Source organism: Pelophylax lessonae (genome assembly GCF_965119305.1).
Source record: "Pelophylax lessonae genome assembly, chromosome: 10".
NCBI lineage: Eukaryota > Metazoa > Chordata > Amphibia > Anura > Ranidae > Pelophylax > Pelophylax lessonae.
In genome coordinates, this window is record NC_138777.1 from 75543778 (window position 1) to 75561765 (window position 17988).

The window sequence follows — 17988 nt, forward strand, 5'->3', positions numbered from 1 at the left end:
AGGTGCTCATCATCAGTGTTGGGGTAGTTACTCAAAAAATAAAACTAGTTACTAGTTACTTCTGTAAATGGTAACGAGATTACTTTACTAGTTACTGCATTTGAAAAGTAACTTCACTACTTATTACTTTACTTTCCTCTTTCTTAACCACTTAAGCCCCGGAAGATTTTACCCCCTTCCTGACCAGGGCCTATTTTGCGATTCGGCACTGCGTGACTTTAACGGACAATTGCGCGGTCGTGCGACGCTGTATCTAAACGAATTTGGCGTCCTTTTTTTCCCACAAACAGAGCTTTCTTTTGGTGGTATTTGATCACCTGTGCGATTTTTTGATCATGCGCTATAAACAAAAAATAGAGTAAATTTTGCAAAAATAGCAATATTTTTCACATTTTTTTATATGAAATTCCCCCCCAAAAAAATGTAAAAATCTAAATTTTTTAACATTTTGGGCCAATTTGTTTTATGCTACCTATGTTTGGTAAAAAAAATCGCAAAAAGCGTATTTTGATTGGTTTGCGCAAAAGTTATCGCGTTTACTAACAAAGGGAAAGATTTTTGTCATTTTTGTTGTTTTTTTTTAACGCGTAATGGCGGCTATCTGCGATTTTTTTTGCGGTACTGCGACATTGCGGTGGACAGATCGGACCCATGACTGACATTTTTGACACTTTTGGGGTTACCAGTGACATTTCTACAGTAATCAGTGCTATACATATGCACTGTTACTGTAAAAATACACTGGCAGTTAAGGGGTTAACTTTTTTTTGAAAGGGAGGGGGCTATGTGTGTCCCTAGGGGCGTGCTTTCTACTGTGATTGGCTGTGGCTTCAGATGTATGAACAGTGATCAACGGTTCTACATAGTAGAACCGTATGATCATCCTTCATACACAGGGGAGAATGACAGGCAGCTTGTTTACACAAGCCGCCTGACTTTCTCCCTCTCCCCCGACGATCGCAGAGTGACCAGCGGACATCGGGTCTGCCGGTCACACGCGCGGGGGGTCCGTGACCGCGCGGGAGCGCGCCTCCGGCGGCGTGCGCTTGCTCCCTAGACCCTCACAGGCTAGCGACGTAGACCTACGTCGCTTTGCCTGTGAGGGGCTGACTGCCGACGTAGATCTACGTTAGGCAGTCGGCAATTGGTTAATTGGCCGTGTAGAAGAAGATACATGACACTCTTTCTGCATAGAGTTTATTGTATAAACACAGGCTTTGGGAAACATGAGAACAAAACCTGAAAAAAACAGAATAAAACACAAAGTGCAACAAAAAGTCATAAACTTCATTCCTCTCTATTCTTTGAAATAACGATTGTATCGCACGGCTTGGGTAACGCAGGAAAGCGCGTTCCTATAGCCTATTAGTGTAGTTACTTCCTATAGCCTAGTAAAGTAGTGTAGTTACCAATATTAGTATTGTAACTAGTTACATTACTTTGTTACCAAAAAAAGTAATGTAGTTATTGCAATCAGTTACTTTGTAACTAGTTACCCCCAACACTGCTCATCATATACACTGGCTGGCCAAAAAAGAGTCACCACCCGGAATTAACTAAGCAACTAACTAAACTAAGCATGCAGTAACTATCCTATTGGATGGTTACTGCAAGTGTCCAAAGAATGAGGTCAGCTGACTACCTGAATATACTGAATGACCAGGTTATTCCATCAATGGATTTTTTTCTTCCCTGATGGCACAGGCATATTCCAAGATGACAATGCCAGGATTCATCGGGCTCAAATTGTGAAAGAGTAATTCAGGGAGCATGAGACATCATTGTCACACATGGATTGGCCACCACAGAGTCCAGAACTTAACCCCATTGAGAATCCTTGGGATGTGCTGGAGAAGGCTTTGCGCAGTGGTCCGACTCTCCCATCATCAATACAAGATATTGGTGAAAAATGAATGCAACACTGGACGGAAATAAATTGCGTGACATTGTGGAAGCTTATTGAAATAATGCCACAGCGAATGTGTGCCGTAATCTAAGCCAACAAATATTAGAGTGTGTGACCTTTTTTTTTTTTTTTTGGTGCCAACTTTCTTTTTCGTCAGGCAGTGTATTTTGGTTCTAATTTTGCCCTTCGGGTGCTGCCGAAAACTGATAACATGAATAAGGCGTGATCGTGAAGAGTGGGATATTTTACTTCAAGAAGATAAAAGTAAAAGAGTCCAGTAAAGAGACGCTGCCAATTTTTTCTTCAGTTGCATGTGTTCGCTAAGTGTAAACATTCAAAAGAAAAATCAACATTTTTAACCCCTTCCCGCAAACCGACGTACCTGTATGTTGGCTTGAAAAAGGCATCCCCCAGTACCGTTTTTTTAGAGCCAGCAGTCGGCTTTCTGATGATAAAAACCGATGCGGCTCAGCAGCCGCTTGCCCGTTATCACAGGGGGCTTGGAGGGGCCCTCCATACCCCTCCACCTTCCACCGCTCTGCCCGGGTCTCCCGTCCCATTGGGAGACCTGAGCAACCAGCCGGCACGTCCCCCGGCTGGTTAGAGTCCTGAACGTAGCCGGATTCAGCTTCGATCAGGTCTCCGGCCAAGAAACCCAGAAGCGGCTCAGCAGCCGCTTGCCCGTTATCACAGGGAGCAGGAGGGGACATCCCCCGCCACCTTCCGCCGCTTTGCCCAGGTCTCCCACCCCATTGGGAGACCTGAGCAACCAGACGGAACGTCCCCTGGCTGGTTAGAGTCCTGAACGAAGCCGGATTCAGCTTTGATCGGGTCTCCAGCCAAGTACCCCAGAAGCGGCTCAGCAGCCGCTTGCCCGTTATCACAGGGAGCAGGAGGGGACATCCCCCGCCACCTTCCGCCGCTTTGCCCAGGTCTCCCACCCCATTGGGAGACCTGAGCAACCAGACGGAACGTCCCCTGGCTGGTTAGAGTCCTGAACGAAGCCGGATTCAGCTTTGATTGGGTCTCCAGCCAAGTACCCCAGAAGCGGCTCAGCGACCGCTCGTCCGTTATCACAGGGAGCGGGAGGGGACATCCCCCGCCACCTTCCGCTGCTGTGCCCGGGTCTCTCATCCCATTGGGAGACCTGAGCAACCAGGCGGAACGTCCCCCAGCTGGTTAGAGTCCTGAACGAAGCCGGATTCGACTTCGATCAGGTCTCTGGTCAAGTAACCCGGAAGCGATGTCACAACGTCACTTCTGGCTTACTCGGATGCCAACGGCCCCGATTTTAAAAAAGGGACAGCATTCAAAAATGCAGATTTTTGCATTTTGAATGCTTTTAAGTGCAAAGGAGGGATTTGGGGTCCATAAAGAGTACCTGTCACTGCGTATTACTGTCACAAGGGATGTTTACATTCCTTGGGAAAGCAATAAAAGTGTTTAGATTTTTATTTTTTTTTAAAGGAACAGTGAAAAAAAGAAAAAAGAAAATAATATAAAAAGGTAAAATAGTTTAAAGCGCCCCCGTCCTCGTGTGCTTGCGCAGAAAACACATACGTAAGTCACACCTGCAGATGTAAACCATGTTCGAATCACACATGAGGTATCGCCGCGATTGTCAGAGTGAGTGCAATAATTCTAGCAAAAGACCTCCTCTGTAACTCTAAACTGATAATTGGTAAAATTGTTTAGTAGTGCCGTAGTTTCCATATTTTGCCATAGGACGTTTGCTGGAGTGGGGAGTCTAACGTCATACGTCACTTCCGGTTTTGGAGCCTGAGCCGTGGAACGCGGAAGCTTCCCGGCGTCTTACTGATCCTGATCAGCCTACTGAGTGAGTGTATACTACTCTTTGCTTTACTGCCTTGCACATTTTCTCATTGGGGTTCTCTTTCTGCTTAAGCATTCAGTATGATCTCTGTTCTTACACAGGGGAGAATGACAGGCGGCTTTGTTTACATTAGCTGCCTGCCTTTCTCCCTCTCCACGGGGGGATCACGAGTGACCGGGTCCACCGGTCACACGCGCGGAGATGTTAGGTAGCGAGCGGGGGCGGGAGTTCACCTCCGGCGGCGCGCACACACCCCCTAGAGCCTCACAGGCGAGCGAAGTAGTCCTACGTCACTTTGCCTGTGAGTGGCTGACCGCCGCAGTAAATAGTCGTGCGGCGGTCGGCAAGTGGTTAACACTTTTTAGGAAAGAACCTCTTGCTTTCCTTTATTCACCTTTGCTCACTATATTTTGTATCAAATCAAGAAAAATATATATACACAATATTTATTCTTTGCAGCATTTCATACGGTTTCTATAAGATTTTTGCACAATATATATTTTATTTATCACCTGCACTATATATCAAATATAACCTTACACTGAGCACTTTTTGGGGTGCTTGTGGTAATTACACCCCTGGTTATTTCAGTTTACTGGCACTTTTGGACTTTATATCAATATTGAATTTAATTTGTGTATGTATTCAGTGATTTTACACACACAGTATCTATTTTAGTTATTTCCTACAGGTAGCGTCTTTACCAACCTATCTTAATTTTATCTCACATTTTAACCCTTGTACCCCAGGGGTTGGTTGGTGGCAGCTTACACCTATTTATTTCCATTATTTATCTTACATACTCCATAGCGCTGGTCATCTCTATTTTAATATAGTGCAGTAGTTGTCACCATTCCATGAGTGTGCGCAATTTTAACCGCTTGCCGACCGCCGCACGACTATTTACGCCGGCAGTTAGCCCCTCACAGGCAAAACGACGTCGCTAGCCTGTGAGGCTCTAGGGAGCTCTAGGGTATGCGTTCGCTAAAAATCGATAGACAAAGATGACGCATGATCAGAAACACTAAAATAAACCGGAAAAAGCCTGGCTGCCATTTTTTTTGTTTTGTACTATCTGATGCGTAGCTACGCAACCAGGACCTTTTCCAGAATCATACGAAAAAAAATCATACGTTTAGTACGCATTATTGAATTCGATATTAGTATTGTGCAACAAAATGTGAACGATAAGTCGTCCAACTATTGGATCGTGTGTACGAGGCATTTGTCTGTAGGGTTCAACATTGAGTTGGCCCACCCTTTGCAGCTATAACAGCTTCAACTCCTCTGGGAAGGCTGTCCACAAGGTTTAGGAGTGTGTCTATGGGAATGTTTAATTATTCTTCAAGAAGTGCATTTATGAGGTCAGGCACTGATGTTGGAGAGAAGGCCTGGCTCGCAGTCTCCGCTCTAATTCATCCCAAAGGTGCTCATTACTGTACCCTACACACATTTGTTTTTCTGTTGAAAAGCTGGTGCAGATATGACTCTTAACAGTCAAAATGTTGCTGGATCAGTGGCTGAGCATTTCTTGTTTTATAGGAAACAATAGGAACATGAAGACATGTAGTTATTCCACGAGAAAAAAACATTACATTATGCCACTATAAAACACAACACCGCCCCTAGTGGCATAACTACAAATCACGGTAGAAAATATGAGAATTGTTGTGCCTATGTCTGTATGAACGGCTTGCCAACATTTTGGCTAGATCAAGATATATATTCAACTCATGTCTATGTGTCCCCTATGAATAGATGGGTAAATAGATAGTAAGGGTCCTTTCACACGGTCCGCCTCCGTAGGCAGATCTGTGCTGCTCAGGATCGTAATCGCTGAGCAGGAAGGTGACATCTCCCTCTCCGCTCTGTGTGCTGAGATGGAGCTGTCAGAGCCCCATGCATCTCTATGTGGGAATCGGATGAGAGCGGACCGCCTGTCCGCTCTCATCCGATCCCATCCCATCCGATCCCCTAGGCGGATGGAAAATAAGGTTTCCATCCGTCCGGATTTCACGGACAGGATCGGATGCGGATGGCAGCGGGTGTCAGCGGACTTGTCACCGCTGACATTCGCTGCGCCATAGGGATGCATGGAGGATCGATCAGATCCGCCTAAAAAACTGACAGGCGGATCTGATCGGATCGCTCGTGTGAAAGGACCCTTAGAGATAAATAGTTATATGACAGAGATAGACAGATAGTGTGTCTTTGGGAATGTTTAACCATTCTTCCAGAAGCGCATTTGTGAGGTCAGGCACTGATGTGGACGAGAAGGCCTGGCTCGCAGTCTCCGCTCTAATTCATCCCAAAGGTGTTCTATCGGGTTGAGGTCAGGACTTTGTAAAGGCCAGTCAAGTTCCTCCACCCCAAACTTGCTTATCCATGTCTTTATGGACCTTGCTTTGTGCACTGGTCCAAATCATTTGGTGGAGGGGGGGGATTATGGTGTGGGGTTGTTTTTTAAGGGGTTGGGCTTGGCCCCTTAGTTCTAGTGAAGGGAACTCTTAAGACGTCAGAATACCAAGACATTTTGGACAATTTCATGCTCCTAAATTTGTGGGAACAGTTTGAGGATGGACTCTTCCCATGGGACCGTAGACAGAACCAATCAGAAGAAAAAAACATATATCTACTATATAAATAAATTACATAAATAAAAGAGACCAGACTTAGAATATGGATTGAAAATTGGCCACGGCCCTTTATTGATATAACCATTAAATTTGTATATATATATATTATACATAAATATATATATATTTTATAACATATATAACATATAATAAACTATATTTATATTAACTCAGCAATAACCGCTCAAGTTAATTCTCACAAGCTTACAATATCCACAACCAGAATACATATCATCAACTCAGCTATAACCACTCAAGTTGACATCAAATTATCAAGTACAAAGATATCCAAAAAAGGACCGTGACATAGGGTAAACATAGGGTAAACATAGGGTAAACATAGGGGTGGGGAGGGCGGGACAACCTTCCTCTTCTGTCCCCGCCGCTAGATTAACTGCTGACGCAGTTATTACTTAGAATAATTCCAACAAAATGCAAATAACCGTTATTAAAGTTGATTTTAAGCGGACCAATCAAATTTTAATATGCAAATGAGCATATAATACCAAATTGTTCTGTATTGATTGGTCTGTCACAATCCCATAGGTGTTGGTGGAGCAATGAATGCCCCCCCAAACCTTCATGGGACCGTAGACAGAACCAATCAGAAGAAAAAAACATATATCTACTTTATAAATAGAATATGGATTGAAAATTGGCCACGGCCCTTTATTGATATAACCATTAAATTTGTATATATATATATTATACATAAATATATATATATTTTATAACATATATAACATATAATAAACTATATTTATATTAACTCAGCAATAACCGCTCAAGTTAATTCTCACAAGCTTACAATATCCACTAGCCAGGCTCAAACAACAAGAGCCTGGCACCCCACCAATTTAACCGTGGCCACTTCAATACTATTCTGAAGCCCCAAATTAAAAATATCCAATGCAATATTTGATAAATGAACATCGTCTGGACGATAGAAACTCGGTAAGTAACCTTCCAGGTCAATGTGTCTGTACGAAAAACCATTAATTGAACGCAAAAATTTTTCTAAGGATCTATTAATACGTTTACGGATATATTTACAGAATTTTAGTTCAGGAATTAAATGCCAACTGAGTCTGGGAACAATTTCCGAAAAAATCAAAACCGAATTTGGAAAAAAAGAATGCAGTCTCAAAAATTGCAATCTAAGGGCAGAAATGATATCTAAAGTCTTACGAGACCCAATATCATTACCGCCTAGATGCAAAATAATAATAGAAGGGGATGGCCAATGAGACAATAAAAATTGCAAAGAATTATCCAAATCCACACACATCATTCCCCTTCTTCCCAACCACCAAACTTGAAATTCATCCATATCCAGACCAAGGTTCGAACCATAGCATCTCAGAGCTGCCCTACGAGAGGCCCAGAATATGAAGGAATGACCGAGAATCCAAATATGCTTCCGACAATCTGCAAGTTAAATGACAAAATTAGGTCTCACATAACTCCGAAAACAATTAGAATCCCACCTCCCAATACGTTTAATCACCGGAGCAGGGAAACCTAACAATGCAGCTTCGGTGGCAGCACCGATACGAAATGAGTGAGACGTAATGCGAAGATGCTGAAGATTCGCATGTGCTAAACAACGTTTCAAAACCAAATTAAATTGGTAAATGGTAAGAGGAAGACCCGACATATGTAGCAGCAGCAAGGAGCCAGCAGGGCGCATCTTTAAATACTCGGACAAAAGAGAAACAATGCAAACCAAAGAACCATGCAAAGGACGAAGCGTGATCCAGCGGCCACGTCCGATTTGATCTGTTTTGCTGCGTTTTAAATAAATCTGTACAAAATCAGGACCAATCCTTAAGTCCGTGAACAAGATACCAAAAATACAAGAAGAATTTTTTGGCAACATCTCAGAAATTCGAAAAGCACCAAAAAAACAAAGGCTAAACGCAACTTTAAATAATAAAGCTTCAAAAGGTGAAAAGCAAACAGAATCCGTGGCCTTGCAAATGGTTAGTAGTATGGAAGAAGATATGGGAAACCTAGAATCGGCTTTAACAAATTTTCTTCTGTATCCTTTCAACGCTTGTTGGACCGAAAAGCAGGACATACATGAAGGCATACCCGACAATTTAAAGAAAAAAGAAACACCACTAAGCATTTTTTGTATATGTGAATAAGAATATTCCTTATACATCAAAAAAATGAAGAAATTCTAGAACGAGGTCCTCCAAAGAAATCTCCGGATTATGCCCCAGAGAAGTTATATAACAGTCCCACATACGCCACGCGGCTAAATAGTGTGCCCACGTGGAGGGTGCCAACGAATTACGAACTGCTTGATGCACCGGAGTCAAAGCAGATCCCACAAATGCTGAGGGCATAAATTGCCGTGAACGTCTGCATATGGAACTAATTCCCGGAACCGGTCCAGCTGTAGGCGAGAGAGAGAGTCAGCGATTAAATTCGACTTACCCGGTATATATTTTGCCTTAATCCAAACATTCAGTTCTAAACACATAAAAACTAAGTGGCGCAATACAGCCAAGACGGGCAAAGATTTTGAAGTTAAACAATTAATGGCATAGACGACACCCATATTATCTGAATGAAACAACAAATTACGGTTGCGGAAATTAGAACCCCACAACTCCAAGGAAACCAGTAAAGGAAAAATTTCCAAGAAAACTATATTCTTGGTTAAACCGGCCAACTTCCAAGGTTCAGGCCATAAGCCAACTGACCAGTGGCCTTGCCAGAAAGCCCCATACCCAATGGAACCTGAAGCATCTGTATACAAATCCAAGGCCGACAAGGCGCAAAAAGGCTGTCTCCACAAACAACACCCATTATAATTTTTTAAAAATGTTTTCCATACAACTAAATCATCTCGTAAACAGCGGGTGAGACGTACAAAATGAAAAGGGGATGAAACACCAGCAATAGCTTTATATAAACGTCTCGAAAAAATTCTCCTGATGGGAATAACCCGAGACGCAAAGGCCAACAAACCTAGAACTGACTGCAAAGTCCTCAAAGTGACTTTCTTTTTTGACAAGACAAAATCAATTAGAGTATATAGCCTATAAATCTTATCAGGAGGCAAACGAAACTCCATAGCAGCGGCGTCAATAGTAATGCCCAGAAATTCCAAACACTCAGTAGGAAAAAACGATTTTTCGTGAGCTAAGGGAACCCCAAATTGGCGACAAACAATAACAAATTCTGAAAAAAGAGATAAACAGTCCGGAGTGCCGGCCTTCCCTACAAAGAGGAAGTCGTCCAAATAATGAACAACATTAAGAGACTTCGTGCGATAACAAACCACCCATTCCAAGAATGAAGAAAACATCTCAAAATATTTGCAGGATAAAGAACAGCCCATTGGGAGGCATTTGTCGTAGAAATAAAAACCATCAAATCTAAAACCCAACGAATTGTAGGCACTAGGGTGAATAGGAAGTAGCCTAAACGCTGATTTAACATCAGCTTTAGCCAATAGGACTGAGTCACCAACATTGCGAATTATGCGCAAGGCATCGTCAAAAGAAGCATAGGACACAGCACAAATGTCATGATCTAACTCGTCATTTAACGATAAGCCTTTAGGAAATGACAAGTGGTGTATAAGACGAAAAGAGCCTTGTTCTTTTTTTGGTATAATTCCCAATGGTGAGACCCGAAAATTGACAAAAGGAGGCGCAACAAAAGGGCCAGCAATTCTGCCATCACAAAGCTCTTTAAAAAAATTTTCAGCAACTACAGCTTCATGTTTGGACACCGACTTCAAATTATCATGCACTACACATCCTGAACCTGCAAAGGAAGGCAGTAGAAAACCCACAGAGAAGCCATCAAATAGTATGCGAGCTATCAGTCGGTTTGGCCACAATTGAAGCCACGGTTGCATTTCTGCTACCTTCACTGGTGTGACCACTTTTACGAAAAATATCAGGTTGAGTATTGGAAGACTGAGAAGCTAGCTTCTTAAAACATCTCGAGGCAGAATGAGCGCCTGCGCAGAAAGAACATTCATGTTTATATCTACACGCAGGGGCGGACTGACCATACGGGCATTTAGGGCACTGCCCGGGGGCCCGGGGCCAGTAGGGGGCCCCATGACGCTCGCCATCTTACTATATTCAGGGAAGCTGTCCGCATGGTAGTGAAGCCGAGTATAACACGGTCCACACGGATGGACTATTTGGTGTGAGCTGGAGCAGGCACGGAGCAGAGGAACACACAGCAGCTCTCTGCTCTGAGGTTGTGTTACACTTTGAGCTATGGGAGAGTAAAAACAGCATCTGATGTGGGAGTGCAGAGACAGTATTTCAGATTTGATGGACCAGCAAGCTGGAAGTAGAATTGAAAGTCAGTAAAGCTCTCTGTATGACCGCTCTGACTTGATGACATCCATGGAAGAGCCCTGAGTGTTAACCATTGCTTATCTGCTGCAAGGAAATGCTACACTGCTGCTATCCTCTGTTCTTGCATTAAAGCATATGTAAAGTGAAATTCTTGCCTCTGCTCACTGATTTTCTTACACTGAGCATAAAAAGCTCACTTGCTATATGCTTGCTGACAGCGGCGTAACTAGAACTTTCAGGGCCCCAGTGCAAGAACCCATGGGGCCCCCCTGACCCCCAGCCTGGGCCCATCCCACTGATCCCTGAGGCCATTTGCTCCCATTTCAGGTTTCTTTATTACAATCCAACAGCAGCACCTTTTCACATGTTCTGTAGCGGATCTCCTTCCTGCTGTTTTGGTCCCCCCCACGGTAGCAAAAAACACCAGAGCCTGGTCACATATGCGACCTTTGCAACCCTGGTAGTGTCAGTCAGTAGGGCAATGGATCGTGTCGGTAAGGCCGTGGACAGTGTCAGTAGGGCAGAGGATGGTGTCAGTAGGGCAGTGAAGGTGTCAGTAGGGCAGTGGAAGGTGTCAGTAGGGCAGTGGAAGGTGTCAGTAGGGCAGTGGATAGTGTCAGTAGAGCAGACGACAGAGTTAGTAGAGCAGTGGACGGACGGTGTCAGCAGAGCAGAGGACGATGTCAGCAGAGCAGAGGACGGTGTCAGCAGAGCAGAGGACGGTGTCAGTAGAGCAGATGACGGAGTTAGTAGAGCAGTTGATGGTATCAGTAGAGCAGTGTACGGACGGTGTCAGTAGGGCAGAGGATGGTGTCAGTTGAGCAGTGGACGGTGTCAGTTGAGCAGTGGACGGTGTCAGTAGAACAGTGGACGGTGTCAGTAGAACAGTGGACGGTGTCAGTAGAGCAGTGTACGGACAGTGTCAGTAGAGCAGTGGACAGTGTCAGTAGAGCAGTGGACAGTGTCAATAGAGCAGTGGACAGTGTCAGTAGAGCAGTGGACGGTGTCAGTAGAGCAGTGGACGGTGTTAGTAGGGCAGTGGACGGTGTTAGTAGGGCAGTGGACGGTGTCAGTATGGCAGTGGACGGTGTCCATAGGGCATTGGACGGTGTCAATAGGGCAGTGGACGGTGTCAGTAGGGCAGTGGACGGTGTCAGTAGGGCAGTGAACTGTGTCAGTAGGGCAGTGGACGGTGTCAATAGAGCAGTGGACGGTGTCAATAGAGCAGTGGACGGTGTCAGTAGAGCAGTGGACGGTGTCAGTAGAGCAGTGGATGGTGTCAGTAGAGCAGCAGTTGGTGTCAGTAGAGCAGCGGACGGTGTTAGTAGGGCAGCGGACGGTGTCAGCAGAGCAGAGGACGGTGTCAGCAGAGCAGAGGATGGTGTCAGCAGAGCAGTGGAGGGTGTCAAAAGGGCAGAGGATGGTGTCAGTAGAGCAGACGACGGAGTTAGTAGAGCAGTGGATGGTATCAGTAGAGCAGTGTACGGACGGTGTCAGTAGGGCAGAGGATGGTGTCAGTAGGGCAGAGGATGGTGTCAGTAGAGCAGTGGATGGTGTCAGTAGGGCAGAGGATGGTGTCAGTAGGGCAGAGGATGGTGTCAGTAGAGCAGTGGACGGTGTCAGTTGAGCAGTGGACGGTGTCAGTTGAGCAGTGGACGGTGTCAGTTGAGCAGTGGACGGTGTCAGTAGAACAGTGGACGGTGTCAGTAGAGCAGTGTATGGACAGTGTCAATAGAGCAGTGGACGGTGTCAGTAGGGCAGTGGACGGTGTCAGTAGGGCAGGGGATGGTGTCAGTAGGGCAGGGGACGGTGTCAGTAGGGCAGCGAACGGTGTCAGTAGGGCAGCGAATGGTGTCAGTAGGGCAGCGAACGGTGTCAGTAGGGCAGTGAACGGTGTCAATAGAGCAGTGGACGGTGTTAGTAGAGCAGTGGACAGTGTCAGTAGAGCAGTGGACGGTGTCAGTAGGGCAGTGGACGGTGTCAGTAGAGCAGTGGACGGTGTCAGTAGGGCAGTGGGCGGTGTCAGTAGGGCAGTGGAAGGTGCCAGTAGGGCAGTGGAAGGTGCCAGTAGGGCAGTGGATGGGGTCAGTAGTCTTTTTTATTTTTGTTAATTTTTTTACCAATTTATTTTATTATTTTGTTTTACAATTTCATTTTTTATTTTTTTTATTACTTTATACAACTTTTTTTAGGAGCCCAGTGGGAGACTTTGGGGATATACCAGGGTTCTAAACAGACCTCTAATCTTTCACCTTGGAGTGAAAGAAAGAAAGAAGATTGAGGACACAGCCAGGGCTGGTGCAAGGATTCTTGACACCCTAGGCGAAACCTAATTTTGCCGTCCCCCATTGGCTCTGCCCCTGACTCCACCTCCTTTTCCCTGCCCATGTATACGTTGACAGGGGTGAAGATTTTTTGTGGCGTCTCTCTACCTATTTCTTCAGCCGTGGTCCCCAGGCCTGCACCTGCTCTTCTGGGCCCAGACTGAAGACAAAATAATGTTGTTCCATAATCAGAGTATATTCCTGTGTTCAGGGGATTTCTATGATATTCTACATATAATAATAATAAACACACACACAGTTCCATGTTGGACTGTCACAACAAACAGTCAGGTGACTGCTTCTGCCAATCAGGTCCCCTCTGCCCTATGACCCCCAGTACAGAGCCCAGGAGGTACTTCTCCCCTCTGCCCCTCATCACCTCCCCTCCAGGCTAATCTCCCCAGACAGGTCCCACTCACGTTCCATGAAGGAGGCTGCATCGCGGCCGCTTCCTTACTCTGTTCGGAGCTGACAGCACACAAGGTAGCAGCAGCCTGAAACTCGGATCACCTCTGCAAGCTCTCCACCCCATCACGCGCACAGCCCCGCCCCAACTGGTGAGCCACACCACCAACCTCCGCTTCTAATACCTAGCAACACACAACTCTGGTAGCGTTTTGAAAAGGCGGCTGTGGGGCCGGGAGACGGAGTGTCACAGGAAAGAGCACTGACAGCACGCGCCCAGCAGCCCTTCTGCCGGGGGGGGGGGGGGTAGCGCTGGGGCGGTGCCCCCGACTGATGTGCGCTCTAGGCCAGCGCCTACCTTGCCTATAGGTAGCGCCGGCCCTGGACACAGCCCTCCTTACAGTTTAGCTGCTGCTAGACAGTGACACACTGCTTTTCTTATATTGCTGCTTTTGTGAGTAGTGCAATATGTAGGTGGGGCTTTGTGTGGGTGTGGCTTGAGTGTGGATGGGGACACAGGGGGCCCCGTGATCTCCTATTGCCCGGGGGCCCCATGAGTTGTCAGTCCGCCCCTGTCTACACGTGCCCGGCCACTTGCATTGGCCTTCATTAAAGCTGAAACACAAACCTTATTTAAAAGGAGCAGGAGGGGTAATAGACATTGGCTTTGCAAAAGTACGCTGAGGTAAAAGAAGGTTCAGCCAAAGCCCAACATCTTTTGTCCCCCAACGCATAGATTTATGTATAGCTAGTTTTTGACGAAAAGATTCGTCATAAAAAAACCAGTCTAGCCCATTAAAATTTTTATAGGCTTCTAGAACTATCTCAACATGCTGAAACAAACCACTACAAAGCTCAGGATGTTTTTCTCCCATCACACTGGCGTATATACAGAAACCTTGAAGCCAATTATTAAAAGATCTGGCCGGTGTTCTGCGCTCATCAGATTTCTCATTATCTTTTTTATCAAACCGATTATCTTTAGAAGAAGGAAGTAAAGACAATATATCCACAAATTCTCCTTTCCAGATTTTTTCTTTCAATACTAAATTCAAATGGAAGCCCAACGGCGAAAGTTCGCACGTCATAGCCTCCTTGTAACAGGTTTCAGGTATAGAAGAAGAGGATACCGGCAGAGGCACTTGCAAAGTGTTTGAGACAGGTACAGAAGTAGACAAAGGCAAATCAGAAACAGCACCGACATGATCAATCCAAACAGGTGCAACAGTATTAGCAGGTAATTTTTGTACATTAACAACCTGATTAACTAACACATTAAATGACCTTGCCAAATCTAATAACATTTGCAAATTGTCAGACTCACCACTTGTCACAGGAGCTGACATATTTGCAGACAAATCTTGGGCATGCAGTACTTCATCTGTACCAGAAGGTGGCTCCAAAGCAGCAACCTGTAATGAATCAGAGCAAATAGGGGAGGGGGAGACAGAACCCTCAGGAGGAGGATCCATAATATCAACATTTTTATTACTGACATGTCCTTTCTCCATTCGCCTGCTTCTGCTCTTTTTCAAAGCAGCAGAGCAGCGAGGTGGTGACGGGGATCCGAACCTGCGTGGGCGCCTTCTATTCCTACTGTCCCTGCCAGGGCTGCGTACTGCGCAGGCGCCCGAAGGGCCCGGCAATGGAGACGGACATTGACGATCTCTGACGAGGTGAGGAGGCGGAGACCGAGAGGGGCGGTCAGTGGGAGGAAGGCGGCGACGGGCAACAAGAGTCCCGGGAGGAGGAGGAAATCCACTATGCGGCGCAGCAGATGAGGTGAGGGGCGGACACACTCCAGAGTCATCACCGGCCGGCAAAGGACAGTCTTGCAGGGAAAGACAATGGCGGATCCAGGCTTCACCACCGGCGGAACTTGCTCTCTCTAGCACGGACTGAAGTAAAGACTGCATTGTTCGATTGTAGTCGGTAACCGGTGCTCACAAACACAGGGATAATCCCGGGGTTAGAGAGCAAAACAGGTCGCTCCTCCGCAGCAAAGAGGATTCCAGGCAGAGGCAAAAACGACAGGATAGCTGAGACAACCTTCCTCTTCTGTCCCCGCCGCTAGATTAACTGCTGACGCAGTTATTACTTAGATAAATTCCAACAAAATGCAAATAACCGTTATTAAAGTTGATTTTAAGCGGACCAATCAAATTTTAATATGCAAATGAGCATATAATACCAAATTGTTCTGTATTGATTGGTCTGTCACAATCCCATAGGTGTTGGTGGAGCAATGAATGCCCCCCCAAACCTTCAGGGATGCAGAAGTCACACTTGCAACCGGACCCTGGAGTTCCACCACTGTGTGTGTGTGGGGGGGGGGGGGGGGGGGGCAGCAATGCTACCAACCTCCCATTATGTTAGTGAGTGACAGTTCGAGAAAACAGACTGATATTCCCATCCGTAGGACAGGAGAATCAGTCTGTACAATTAGGGGCCGGTGGCTGTAGCTGAGCTTTCCGTCTCTGACATTGATCTCCCACAGCGCAGTGAGCTCACCCCCCTCCCAGCAAGGGACAGGAGAGGTGAGAGGCTTGCAGCTCCTCCTCCCCCTCCCACCCCTGTTGCCCCTGTGTCTGCCTGGCCTGCACACTCTTCTATCTTGGTGTACACGTAGGACAGAGAGGGGGATGTGGGTGGGAAATCTGAAGAACAAAAATGTAAGTGAGAAAGGTGTGCTGCTATGGTAGGGTGAGTGTCACCAACATAAAATAAAATAAACCTTGATCTGCAAAAAGTGTGAATTGCTGCTCCCACCAAGTTCAAGTCTTCATAAACTTGAAAAAAAAAAAAATGATTTTAGTGTAAGTGTATTAGTGGTGCGCTATTCATTGGAATAATAAAGAGTTACACATATCAAGCATAAGAATTTAGCTAAAGACACAAATCTCAGTGCTTAATCTGCACCTTAATGACATCACACAGTGAAACATGGTGAAAAAAAATCAATTTTGGAATGGTAAACTAAAATACGTGAGTCTTTAACCACTTGCCGACCACCGCAAGTACATTTACTGCAGCAGTCTGGCGCTCCTGGGCAAACCGACGTAGTACTACTTCCAGGGCCGTCTTTAATATTGTTTGGGCCCTGAACAAGCATTTTCTTGCCCCCCCCCCCCCGACATGCAATTTCGCTCCCCACTCCAAAAAACAAACACACACTCTGTACCCCCCTGTCCACAGCCACCTTTTGTACCACAGCCATCTCTGGACCACCCCCCCCCCCTTGTCCACAGCCACCTCTGGACCCCCCTCCTGTCCACAGCCAACTCTGAACCCCCCTGTCCACAGCCACCTCTGTACCCCCCCACCCTGTCCATAGCCACCTCTGTACCACAGCCACCTCTGTACCCCCACTCTGCCCACAGCCACCTCTGTACCCCCACCCTGCCCACAGCCACCTCTGTACCCCCACCCTGCCCACAGCCACCTCTGTTCCACAGCCACCTCTGTACCCCCACCCTGCCCATAGCCACCTCTGTACCACATCCACCTCTGTACCACAGCCACCTCTGTACCCCCACCCTGCCCACAGCCACCTCTGTACCCCCACCCTGGCCACAGCCACCTCTGTACCCCCACCCTGCCCACAGCCACCTCTGTGCCCCCACCCTTCCCACAGCCACCTCTGTACCCCCTACCCTGACCACAGCCACCTCTGTACCACAGCCACCTCTTTACCCCCACCCTGCCCACAGCCATCTCTGTGCCCCCACCCTGCCCACAGCCACCTCTATACCCCCACCCTGCCCACAGCCACCTCTGTACCCCCACCCTGCCCACAGCCACCTCTGTACCCCCACTCTGCCCACAGCCACTTCTGTGCCCCACCCTGTCCACAGCCACCTCTGTGCCCCCACCCTGCCCACAGCCACCTCTGTGCCCCCACCCTGCCCACAGCCACCTCTATACCCCCACCCTGCCCACAGCCACCTCTGTACCCCCACCCTGCCCACAGCCACCTCTGTACCACATCCACCTCTGCACATCAGTGTCTCACCTCACAAATGCGCTTCTAGAAGAATGGTCAAACATTCACATGTGTGGGACAGACAACTGTGGACCATCAGGTAAGTGTCAAATGCAGGAACACGATCAGCAGATAGAAAAGCAGCTGAAAGCGGTATTAAATCCAAAAACAAACATTTATTATATTGCCACTTACTAATTCTTAGATGTAATCACTGCATTCGTTTTCTTTTTTAGGCTTTCTTTCTTCTATTTTCATCTGGTGATCCAGGCAGCAAGTCTGTTATTTTTCAAAAGCACAAGCTCTCCAGCAGAATGTATCAGTTTACATGGGTGAGACAAACAGAGGGAAAAAGCCAAAGAAAATAAAACTATTGCAGCTACCACATCTAATGATCAGTAAGCTGCAATTTAGTACATTTTGGTTTTGGGTTTACTACCTCTTTAAGATAGGCATGGAACTGTGTAGGGGGAAAGTGGGCAAAAAGGATAAATGCACTTTGTTTAACCACCTCCCACCCGCTGTATAGTAAAATGAAGGCAGATGGGATCCCCTCTCGTTCTG